This window comes from Bison bison, unplaced genomic scaffold, assembly GCF_000754665.1.
Source record: "Bison bison bison isolate TAMUID 2011002044 unplaced genomic scaffold, Bison_UMD1.0 scf7180017864144, whole genome shotgun sequence".
In the NCBI taxonomy this organism is placed as follows: Eukaryota; Metazoa; Chordata; class Mammalia; order Artiodactyla; family Bovidae; genus Bison; species Bison bison.
The window spans coordinates 779,585-789,405 of record NW_011494716.1 but is presented as its reverse complement, the minus strand read 5'-3'; the positions used below and the strand labels follow the sequence as shown (position 1 = coordinate 789,405).

At 47.7% G+C, this 9,821-nt stretch overlaps 3 non-coding genes across 3 annotated transcripts; 1 reads left to right on the top strand and 2 right to left on the bottom strand.

Moving 5' to 3' along the window:
* The first annotated feature begins 968 nt into the window (after positions 1–968).
* Positions 969–1,041, top strand: TRNAK-CUU. Its single transcript has one exon. It is a non-coding gene; the product is annotated as a tRNA-Lys (tRNA).
* A 6,100-nt stretch (positions 1,042–7,141) lies between these two features.
* On the bottom strand, positions 7,142–7,214 carry TRNAR-CCU. Its single transcript has one exon. It is a non-coding gene; the product is annotated as a tRNA-Arg (tRNA).
* A 2,207-nt stretch (positions 7,215–9,421) lies between these two features.
* TRNAR-CCG lies at positions 9,422–9,494 on the bottom strand. Its single transcript has one exon. It is a non-coding gene; the product is annotated as a tRNA-Arg (tRNA).
* Positions 9,495–9,821: the final 327 nt, after the last annotated feature.

Here is a 9,821-nt window from a genome sequence, read left to right as displayed (position 1 = left end):
TGTTACAGTAGCTCCTGGTGCCTGTCCTTGGAGGCCTGAGACCGCGGCTCCGCCCTCGGATCCCGGGCTGAGAATCCGCAGCCAGATCCTGTGGATGGTTTTGGTTTCGATTCGAGAAGGAGAGGAGGAGGCGCAGCGCGGCCGGAATCTCCGGGTGAGGGGGCTCCCGCGCGCTCTGGCCCCCGGGCCGCGGAGCCAGATCCCCGCCCCGCCCCCATCCCCCCACCCCCACCCCCACCCCCGGCCACGAGGGCCACCCAGTCCGCAGCAGCTAGAGGAGGGGGAGGGACCGTGCTGCTGGGCGAATGTGGTCTCCCATGGTGGACCCCAGGACAGAAATTTCACCCAACATGCGACACGAGGAGAATGAGACTCGGCCACCTCCCATCCGGCCGGTCCGGGGTGACCCTCGAGCTTCTCCTGGTCCCTCCTGGTCTGGGCTCGGCCGCAGGAAACCCTCACGGATCTGGAACCTGATGTAGGGGTCAGAACTGGGGGTGGTGCTCACTTCTCCCCGAAGGGCAGCTGCTCCAAATTTTTGTACGAGCAAGGGGTCCACATCCTCCTACTCCACCCCCACCCTCCGGGGAAGGAAGGTCTCCCGGCTTGTCCCGGAGGCGAGGCCGTCAACCCTTCCCGATCGGCTTAATGCTGCTGCTGCTGCTGCTGCTGCTGCTGCTGCTGCTAAGTCGCTTCACTCGTGTCCGACTCTGTGCGACCCCATAAACGGCAGCCCACCAAGCTCCCCCGTCCCTGGGATCCTTCAGGCAAGAATACTGGAGTGGATTGCCATGCTACCTCTCCTGAAAGGGGCTGAGAGTTTGAAAATGAGAAATCGACGGTGATTGGAACCCGGCACCTGCCACACCCTAACGGAGGGAGGCGATGTGCGCGGGATTCAGAGTGCGTCTCTACTAGTTTTAGGTTCAGCGAAGTTCAGGAGAACTGTAGCTCCTCCTTCCGCAACAGCCCGGCTAGCTCAGTCGGTAGAGCATGAGACTCTTAATCTCAGGGTCGTGGGTTCGAGCCCCACGTTGGGCGCAGCTTTTGCCCCTAGGGCTTTACAGCTAAACCAAAGTGATTTTAGAGAGCGACAAGGTCCATATAAACTAATCCTCTTCCCACGGGGCTTCTTTCTGAGTTCGAAGTTGCTAGACCAGGGAGACTGGCACACTGAGTCTCAGCCTAGCATCTTGTTTCATCTTTGTTTCATTATATGTGTTTTGGAATTTAAAAGCTGAAACTGTAAGTTTCAGCACACGGAGAAATCCTTTTCTAGGAACTTAAAAAAAATTTTTTTTTAATTTGGCTGCAGTAGGTCTTAGTTACCGCACGCGGGATCTTCCTCTAGGAATTTTCTTGCAATTCCTGAGATCCCGGCAAGGCCAAGAATTGTCCCCAAAACTAGGACTGGAACCCACTTTCTTATGAGATCAGTCTCAGTTCTACATACTGAACGACAGCAACAAGAGGAGACTAGGAGATGGATTTTCAGCTAACTCTGGCCCTGCGCCGGGACCTACACGGTGCTCCGTCTATCCAGGGGGGATCCCCAGCGAGGAGCCTCGCCTCCTCGCACCCTGTGTGTCCCCACCGGCATCCGCTGCGCTTTCCTCCCTCCTGGGGGAGATGAGCAGGGAAGGGAGCCCCTCATCTCCTTTCTAAAGTAGAAAGCTGGAAGTCGTGGGACACCTCAGATAGAGGTGAGGTCCTCCGCTCCCCAAGAAGCAGCAGTGAGGATGTGACTTCCTTTCTGAGAGTGAGACAGGGGAGCTGGAAAGCTTAGCGATGCCACTCCTGAGGCTCTCAGGATGTTGGGTCATCTGGGGATCTAGGTTCCAAGGTGGGGGTAAGAGAGGGGCAGGAGAGGGCTTGGGGAGGTGCCTGCCAGGTCGTGTCTCTCTTGGTGGCTGGATTGGGGCACCCTACTCACCCAAAAGAGAGGGACCCGACTGTACTCATCAGAGTTCTGTTATAGTCTGTCTTTCTGGGGGAAGTTAGGGAGAGGTTATGATTGATTGTAAAGAACTGGCTCCCACAATGAAGCCAGAGAGATAAATTTAAAAACTAGCCCATTTGTCTATCCTGTGTCCTCCTCTCCCTTACAGATGCCTCCTCAGAATGTTCCCTTCACTAACCGATTACACAAAAATCCCTGTCTCAGCTTTTCTAGGAAATACATCCTAAAATAGTTGTGTCCTAAAATATGTCCTAAAACAGTCTAAGAATGAATTGTTATGGAACCAAACTTGAGTCGGCTCAGCCTCGTGCAGTAAAGCCAATCTACTGGTGCTGAGTCGTGGTGAAGGAGTTTATTACAGACTCCAAGCAAGAAGTCCAGGCAGCTAGTGCTCAGAAGGCTCAAACTCCAGACAGGGTTTTCAGGGAAAGGTTTTAAAGACAAGGTGAGGGATGGGAGTCGTGGGGTGGGTGTTCAGCTCATGAACATTGTGGGGAACTAAGATCCCACATACCGAGCCGGACACCCATCACTTCACAAAATTACCTTTTGTGTATGTGTGTGTGTGTTGAGAACACTTAAGGTCTACATTTAACAATTTCAGGTATACAATAAGGTATTATTAACTATAGTTGCCATGCTGTACATCAGATCTCCACAACTTATTCATCTTATAATTAAAACTTTGTATCTTTGTAACAACCTCTTCCCATTACTCCCACCCTCCCCCCACCAACAAATGGGTTTATTGACTGCTGCCTGGACCCTGGTTTGGTAATGAATTTGGACTTGAGCTCCTTGCCAGTGGAAAATGGGATACTGGTAACGCCTGACATGCAGCAGCACCGTGATTAAGCCGCCTATCACGTGGTTGATTATGATGAAGTGCCAACAGAAGCAGGTGCCCTGGGGGACCACGTGGCTGCTGCACTTGACTCTTGCAGCAGTAGAGGTGACCACAAGGACTGTGATGTGGGAAGGACTCCCCTGGGGGTGCCTGTTTGTTTGAAGAAAGAAAATGACAAGATCAGGCCTTTAAACTTTCAGCCTAAGTCACGCCCAGAGATCCAGGGATATTTTCTGTCAGCCATAGAATAATTGTATAGCTGCAGGGCTGACATTGCTGAAAATCAAACACATAACTGAATGATGTATATTGCGGAATGACACTGTAAGTTGAGTTCACAGCCTCGAGAGATCTTTTCTGTGAAAGGAAGGGCGTTGATTACGAAGGAGTGGAGCCAAAGCCTGGGGAAGTTTAGGTGGTCTTGGACTAAGTTGAGATCTTGAACCCCTGAGTCACTTGGAGTCTCCCTTGCCAGTGAAAACAGACTGTTCTGATATCTGGGGAAAGTAGCTTTCCTCTGTTTGAATATACCACAATAATCTCACCTGGAGTGGTTGTCTTGCAAGGGGAGGAGAGTTCTCCTCAAAGCCCACACCAGCCAGCCTTGTTACCCTCTAACGCTGGTTGTCCCATAACTACAGTTAGATCAGCACGCTGCAGGAGCAAGTACAAAGGCTCGCCTGGGAGGAACTCATTCATATGCCCAAAGAATGATGCTGGCAGAAAACTAGGGAATGTGTGTGGGAATGGATCTGAGGATGTTAGGATAAAGAGGACAGGATGTGATTTTTGGATCTAGTGAAGTTATTGTTCTGGGCGTACACCCCAGCAAGCCTGTGTTTATTTCTTAATTTTTTTTAGCAGACAGATCTTTTATTAAATGACAGAGGATAATACACTCCTGAAACATGAGAGCAGGTTGACTGCAAAGGAGTGGCTAAAGCCTGTGTTTAAATGTTATTCATGCAGCTGAATGTTTCTTGGTTGGTTGGCTAAGGACTGAACACAGTGGTGGCCTGTGTTTAAGGGGATTAGAATTCAAGAATGTCCCTGGCATCATGTAAAGAAAGGAACTCAGACTCTGCAAGATAGAAATGCTTCAATGAGTCTGTCATATTTGATGAGCACACCCACCACCCCACTGAGAGGGCCCTGAGGACACTCCCTTCCATAAGTCAGGGAGAGACGTCAGTGAGGGAAACACTGGCAGCTTGGATAGCTCTGTGGTCACTGTTCTCTGCAGGCCACATATGATGGTGGGAGATGCTGCATTGAGATGAAGTTCCTGATTTGAGAAGGGATGACAGGACCCCAGGTGCCTGGGAAAGTAGAAGAAGTAAGCCCAGAGCTGGAGGATCAGAAGAATCTCGTTCATGGTCTTTAAAAGGAAAAGAAAACTATGTGCATATATACTGTATATATACAGTCGCTTCAGTTATATACGACTCCTTGTGACCCGATGGACTTTGCTTTTACTTTATTTTTTTAAATTTTTATCAAATATATTATCATATACTTTCTTTTTTTGTTTCATATATGATATTATACATGTTTCAATGCCATTCTCCCAAATCATCCCACCCTCTCCCTCTCCCACAGAGTCCAAAAGACTGTTCTATACATCTGTGTCTCTTTTGCTGTCTCGCATACAGGGTTATCGTTACCATCTTTCTAAATTCCATATATATGGATTAGTATACTGTATTGGTGTTTTTCTTTCTGGCTTACTTCACTCTGTATAATAGGCTCCAGTTTCATCCACCTCATTAGAACTGATTCAAATGTATTCTTTTTAATGGCTGAGTAATACTCCATTGTGTATATGTACCACAGCTTTCTTATCCATTCATCTGCTGATGGACATCTGGGTTGCTTCCATGTCCTGGCTATTATAAACAGTGCTGCAATGAACACTGGGGTACACGTGTCTCTTTCAATTCTGGTTTCCTCAGTGTGTATGCCCAACAGTGGGATTGCTGGGTCATAAGGCAATGTCACCCCACTCCACTACTCTTGCCTGGAAAATCCCATGGATTGAGAAGCCTGGTGGGCTACAGTCCATGGGGTCGCTAAGGGTCACACACGACTGAGCGACTTTACTTTCACTTTTCACTTTCATGCATTGGAGAAAGAAATGGCAACCTACTCCAGTGTTCTTGCCTGGAGAATCCCAGGGATGGGGGAGCCTGGTGGGCTGCCATCTATGGGGTCGCACAGAGCCGGACACAACTGAAGCGACTTAGCAGCAGCAGCAGCAGCAGCAAGGCAGTTCTATTTACAGTTTTTTAAGGAATCTCCACACTGCTCTCCATAGTGGCTGTACTAGTTTGCATTCCCACCAACAGAGTTAGAGGGTTCCCTTTTCTCCACACCCTCTCCAGCATTTATTGTCTGTAGACTTTTGGATAGCAGCCATTCTGACCGGCGTGAGATGGTACATCATTGGGGTTTTGATTTGCATTTGTCTGATAATAAGTGATGTTGAGCATCTTTTCATGTGTTTGTTAGCCATCTGTATGTCTTCTTTGGAGAAATGTCTGTTTAGTTCTTTGGCCCATTTTTTGATTGGGTCGTTTATTTTTCTGGAATTGAGCTGCAGGAGTTGCTTGTATATTTTTGAGATTAGTTCTTTGTCAGTTGCTTCATTTGCTATTATTTTCTCCCATTCTGAAGGCTGTCTTTTCACCTTGCTTAGAGTTTCCTTTGTTGTACAGAAGCCTTTAATTTTAATTAGGTCCCATTTGTTTATTTTTGCTTTTATTTCCAATATTCTGGGAGGTGGGTCTGACCTCCCTATGGACTTTGTGATGCTATGGACCACCATGGGAAGAATACTGGAGTGGGTTGCCATTCCTGTCTCCAGGGGATCTTCCCAACCCAGGGATCAAACCCATATTTCCTGCAGCTTTTGCATTGCAGGAGGATTCTTTACCACTGAGTCACTGGGGAAGCCCATGAGATATAGCAATTCAGTTCAGCCGCTCAGTCATGTCCAACACTTTGCAACCCCATGGACTGCAGCACACCAGGCTTCCCTATTCATCATCATCTCCCGGAGCTTGCTCAACCTCATGTCCATCAAGTTGGTGATGCCATCCAACCATCTCATCCTCTGTCATCCCCTTCTCCTCCTGCCTTCACTCTTTCCCAGCATCAGGGTCTTTTCCAGTGAGTTAGTTCTTTGTATCAGGTGGCCAAAGTATTGCAGCTTCAGCTTCAGCATCAGTCCTTCCAATGAATATTCAGGACTGATTTCCTTTCAGATGGACTGGTTTGATCTCCTTGCAGTCCAAGGGACTCTCAAGAGTCTTCTCCAACACCACAGTTCAAAAGCATCAATTCTTCAGTGCTCAGCTTTCTTCATGGTCCAACACTCACATCCATAAATGACTACTGGAAAAAACACAGCTTTGACTATACGGACCTTTGACGGCAAAGTAATATCTTTGCATCTATATATATGACAAAGCCTCAGCGATCATCTCCTCTGTGGGTATGTAGTAGAGGAGGTTTCTAATTTTACTCTCCACCATGCCCTGAAATTTGGGAGATTTTTACCTTGAGGATGAAGGCATATATTGCATGGATTTAAAAGAGAGAAAACTTCATCATGGACTATTTCAAGCAAGAACTAAAGCAGAGAAAAATAGTATAATGTGTTCAGTTAAGACATTATCACCTCATAGAAAAACTTGTTTTGTGTATACCTCGATCCAGTCCATTATCTTTTTTTCCAGCTTTACTGAGATATAACTGACAAATAAAAATGATGTATATTGAAGGTGTACAATGACGGTTTGATATATACATTTACATCGTAAAATATTTACAACAGTGAAGTTAATTAACACATCCATCACCTCACATATTACCTGATGTGTGTGATGAAAACGCTTACGATCTCTCTTTGCAAATTTCATGTATACAGTACAATACTATTAACTGTAGTCACTACCCAGCCCAATATTTTAAACCACATTGGCTGTCACATAATTTAATCTCTAAATAACTGGCTGTGTTTATAAAAAATAGACTTTTTTAAAATATAAGTAACCACAATACAATTAATACATCTAGAAAAATGAATAATTATTTCTATATCAAGTAGAAGGGACGGTTGTTAAAATAACGTAAAGAATGCAAGCACTCTTCTGACATCTGAAAACGTGCATGTTTTTATGGGAGACTCGTTCAGGGTGGCGGCTGGCTGAGTAACCCCCTGGGGGGGCCTTAATTTCCCACTCGTGTAGTAGACAGCCGGCTTCATTTAACTTTTATCCCCCCTGCTCTAGAAGGTTTAAAACACAACTTTTTTTTTTTTTTTTTTTCCCTTTTACCCCGGGTGGGACTCGAACCCACAATCCCTGGCTTAGGAGGCCAATGCCTTATCCATTAGGCCACCGGGGCTGATGAAAAACCTTCTTCGACAGTCTTAGACCAGCCTCTCTCTCACCTTCCCGCGGTTCTGTACAGCGTCCCGGCTCCAGCTTGGCTTGATTTTGGTCCTCCTGACAACCATATGCGACCGGTGCATTCGCTCAGATCCCGCCCGCCCCCGAGCATCCCGGGACCCCAGGGAGACTGCGCATGCGCGAAGGAAACTGCTCAAAGACACAAGGTAGCAGTTAGCTCCACTGTCTTGACCGGGATACTATCCTCGCTTAGGGTAGACAAGGTCTGGGCATCAAATCCCGGACGAGCTCTTTCCCCCTTCTTTTAGGAGAATCTACGTCCCGTGAGAACTAGCATCAAGAAGGAGTTCACTAGGCAAAATGTGGGCGCGAAGGGGAGAGAGGGCACAGCCCGGAGCTTGGGGAAAGCGTCGGTCACGACCTTCATTCTCCTCTCCACGTTGCTTCTTAGACCAAGAGTGTTTCCTAGTCCCAAATCTACGCGGTTTTTAGCAGAGCCCAGTGGTCTTAGGTCTTTGTCCTAAGGACCCTCCGTGATGGCTCTGTATATGCCCACCTAGCTCAGTGTGTAGAGTGTGGAACTGTAATATCAGAGAGCCCGGCGTTTACTCTCCTATCAGAAGATGGGTATTCTTTCCCCTCTCGAAGATATTTGTCATTGTGGTTCCCAGAAGTGGGGTCGGGGGAGGCGCGAGCGGAATTAGATGAAGGCAGTCAAAAGGTACAAACTTCCAGCTGTAAGGAAGTACTGAGATACAGTGTACAACATAATAAAGATAATTAACACTGCTGTGTTAGAAGAGCTCATCTTTAGAGTTAAGAGAGTAAACCCCGAGTTTTCATCACAAGGATGATGGATGGTCACTAAACCATGATTGTAATAATGATTGTGATGTATGTGAATTGAATCATTATGTTGTACACCTTAAACTTATACAGTGCTGTATGTCAATTACATCTCAGTAAAAGTGGGGGAAATAATTAAAATGTTTATCTTAGTGAAATTTCTCTTCTTTTTATTTATGAGTCCTTAGCAAACCACTGAAACATCACGAAACTGATAAAGGAGACAGTGACACTCCCCATGACCTCAAGATTACTTGCGCCCTCCATTGGGGTACAGGCTCAGCTGCCATTCCCCCACCGTCCTCCCTGGGGGGAGAAGGTCCCATCGCCTTGGTCATTCCACTTAGCCAGAAATTCCTTAGCCAGAACTTGGTTCCTCAGGGACAGTCATTTTTTCTGGGTAAAATGATGGCTCAATCCTGGGCATATTCTTTACATTAAAATTTTAAATATACATTCACACTAATCGACTCTTGAGAGTCCCTTGGACTGCAAGGAGATCCAACCAGTCCATTCTAAAGGAGCTCAGCCTTGGGTGTTCTTTGGAAGGAATGATCCTAAAGCTGAAATTCCAGTACTTTGGCCACCTCATGCAAAGAGTTGACTCATTGGAAAAAACTCTGATGCTGGGAGGGATTGAGGGAAGGAGAAGAAGGGAACGACAGAGGATGAGATGGCTGGATGGCATTACTGACTCGATGGACGTGAGTCTGAGTGAACTCCGGGAGTTGGTGATGGACAGGGAGGCCTGGCGTGCTGCGATTCATGGGGTCGCAAAGAGTCGGACACGACTGAGCGATTGAACTGAACTGAACTGAACCATTTAAGGGTATATTCACTGCAAGAAATCGAAATTACCTATTATAATTAAAAAAATTTTTTTAGTGTTTAAATATGTGCGTAACATTATATTTGCCATTTTGACCATTTTTAGTGTACATTTTAGTGGCATCAGTTACATTTACCGTATTGCGCAACCACCATCACTTCTATCTATTTCCAAAACTTTTTCATCACAATAATCTTTTATATTTTTAAATGCTCCCGACCCCTTGAGGGTGGGCCACCCCGCAAAAGTCCAACCCCTCATCTGTCGCAGTTCTAGTCATCTGAACTGTATTCATGCAGCCAGTCGCCCCTGGGCTCCTGGGACTCATGGCCGGGGTTCCAGGGTCAGCAGTCCGCCCGGGTTTGATCAGCGTGGGTCTCCCCACAGCGCCCAAGGGTTCACCTTGGGGTTCCAAGTCTCTTAGCAGCAGGGATGCATCTGAGGGGCAGGGGGTCCTAGGCTTGCGTAAGGAGCAGTTGGGAGGCACGGAAAATTTTAAATCTAAGGAGGAAAACTGAACGCTGCAACGACCACGAAGGGACTCGAACCCTCAATCTTCTGATCCGGAATCAGACGCCTTATCCATTAGGCCACGCGGCCTTGCGAGGGATGGTCTCTCAGCTTTTCTCATAAACCTTTTGCAAGCGCCTGCGTAGTGCCGCCCCTAAGTGCGCGTGCGCACAGTAGCCCGGCGCCTCGCCCCCGGGGCTCCTGGTGAGCCGGGCTCTGAGCCCGCAGCTGGGCGGCGTGACTGAGCACCGCTGAGGTGGCCGTGCAACTCAGAGTTCGAGCCCGCGTGACGCTGCCCAAGCCCCTCCTGTCCCCAGGGTTCCTGATCTCTTCTCCCACAGCCCCAGGCCCACGCTGAGGCGGGGCTGCCCGCTGCTCCCGCAGCCCCTTTGCTGCCCCTATCGCCGCACCACTACC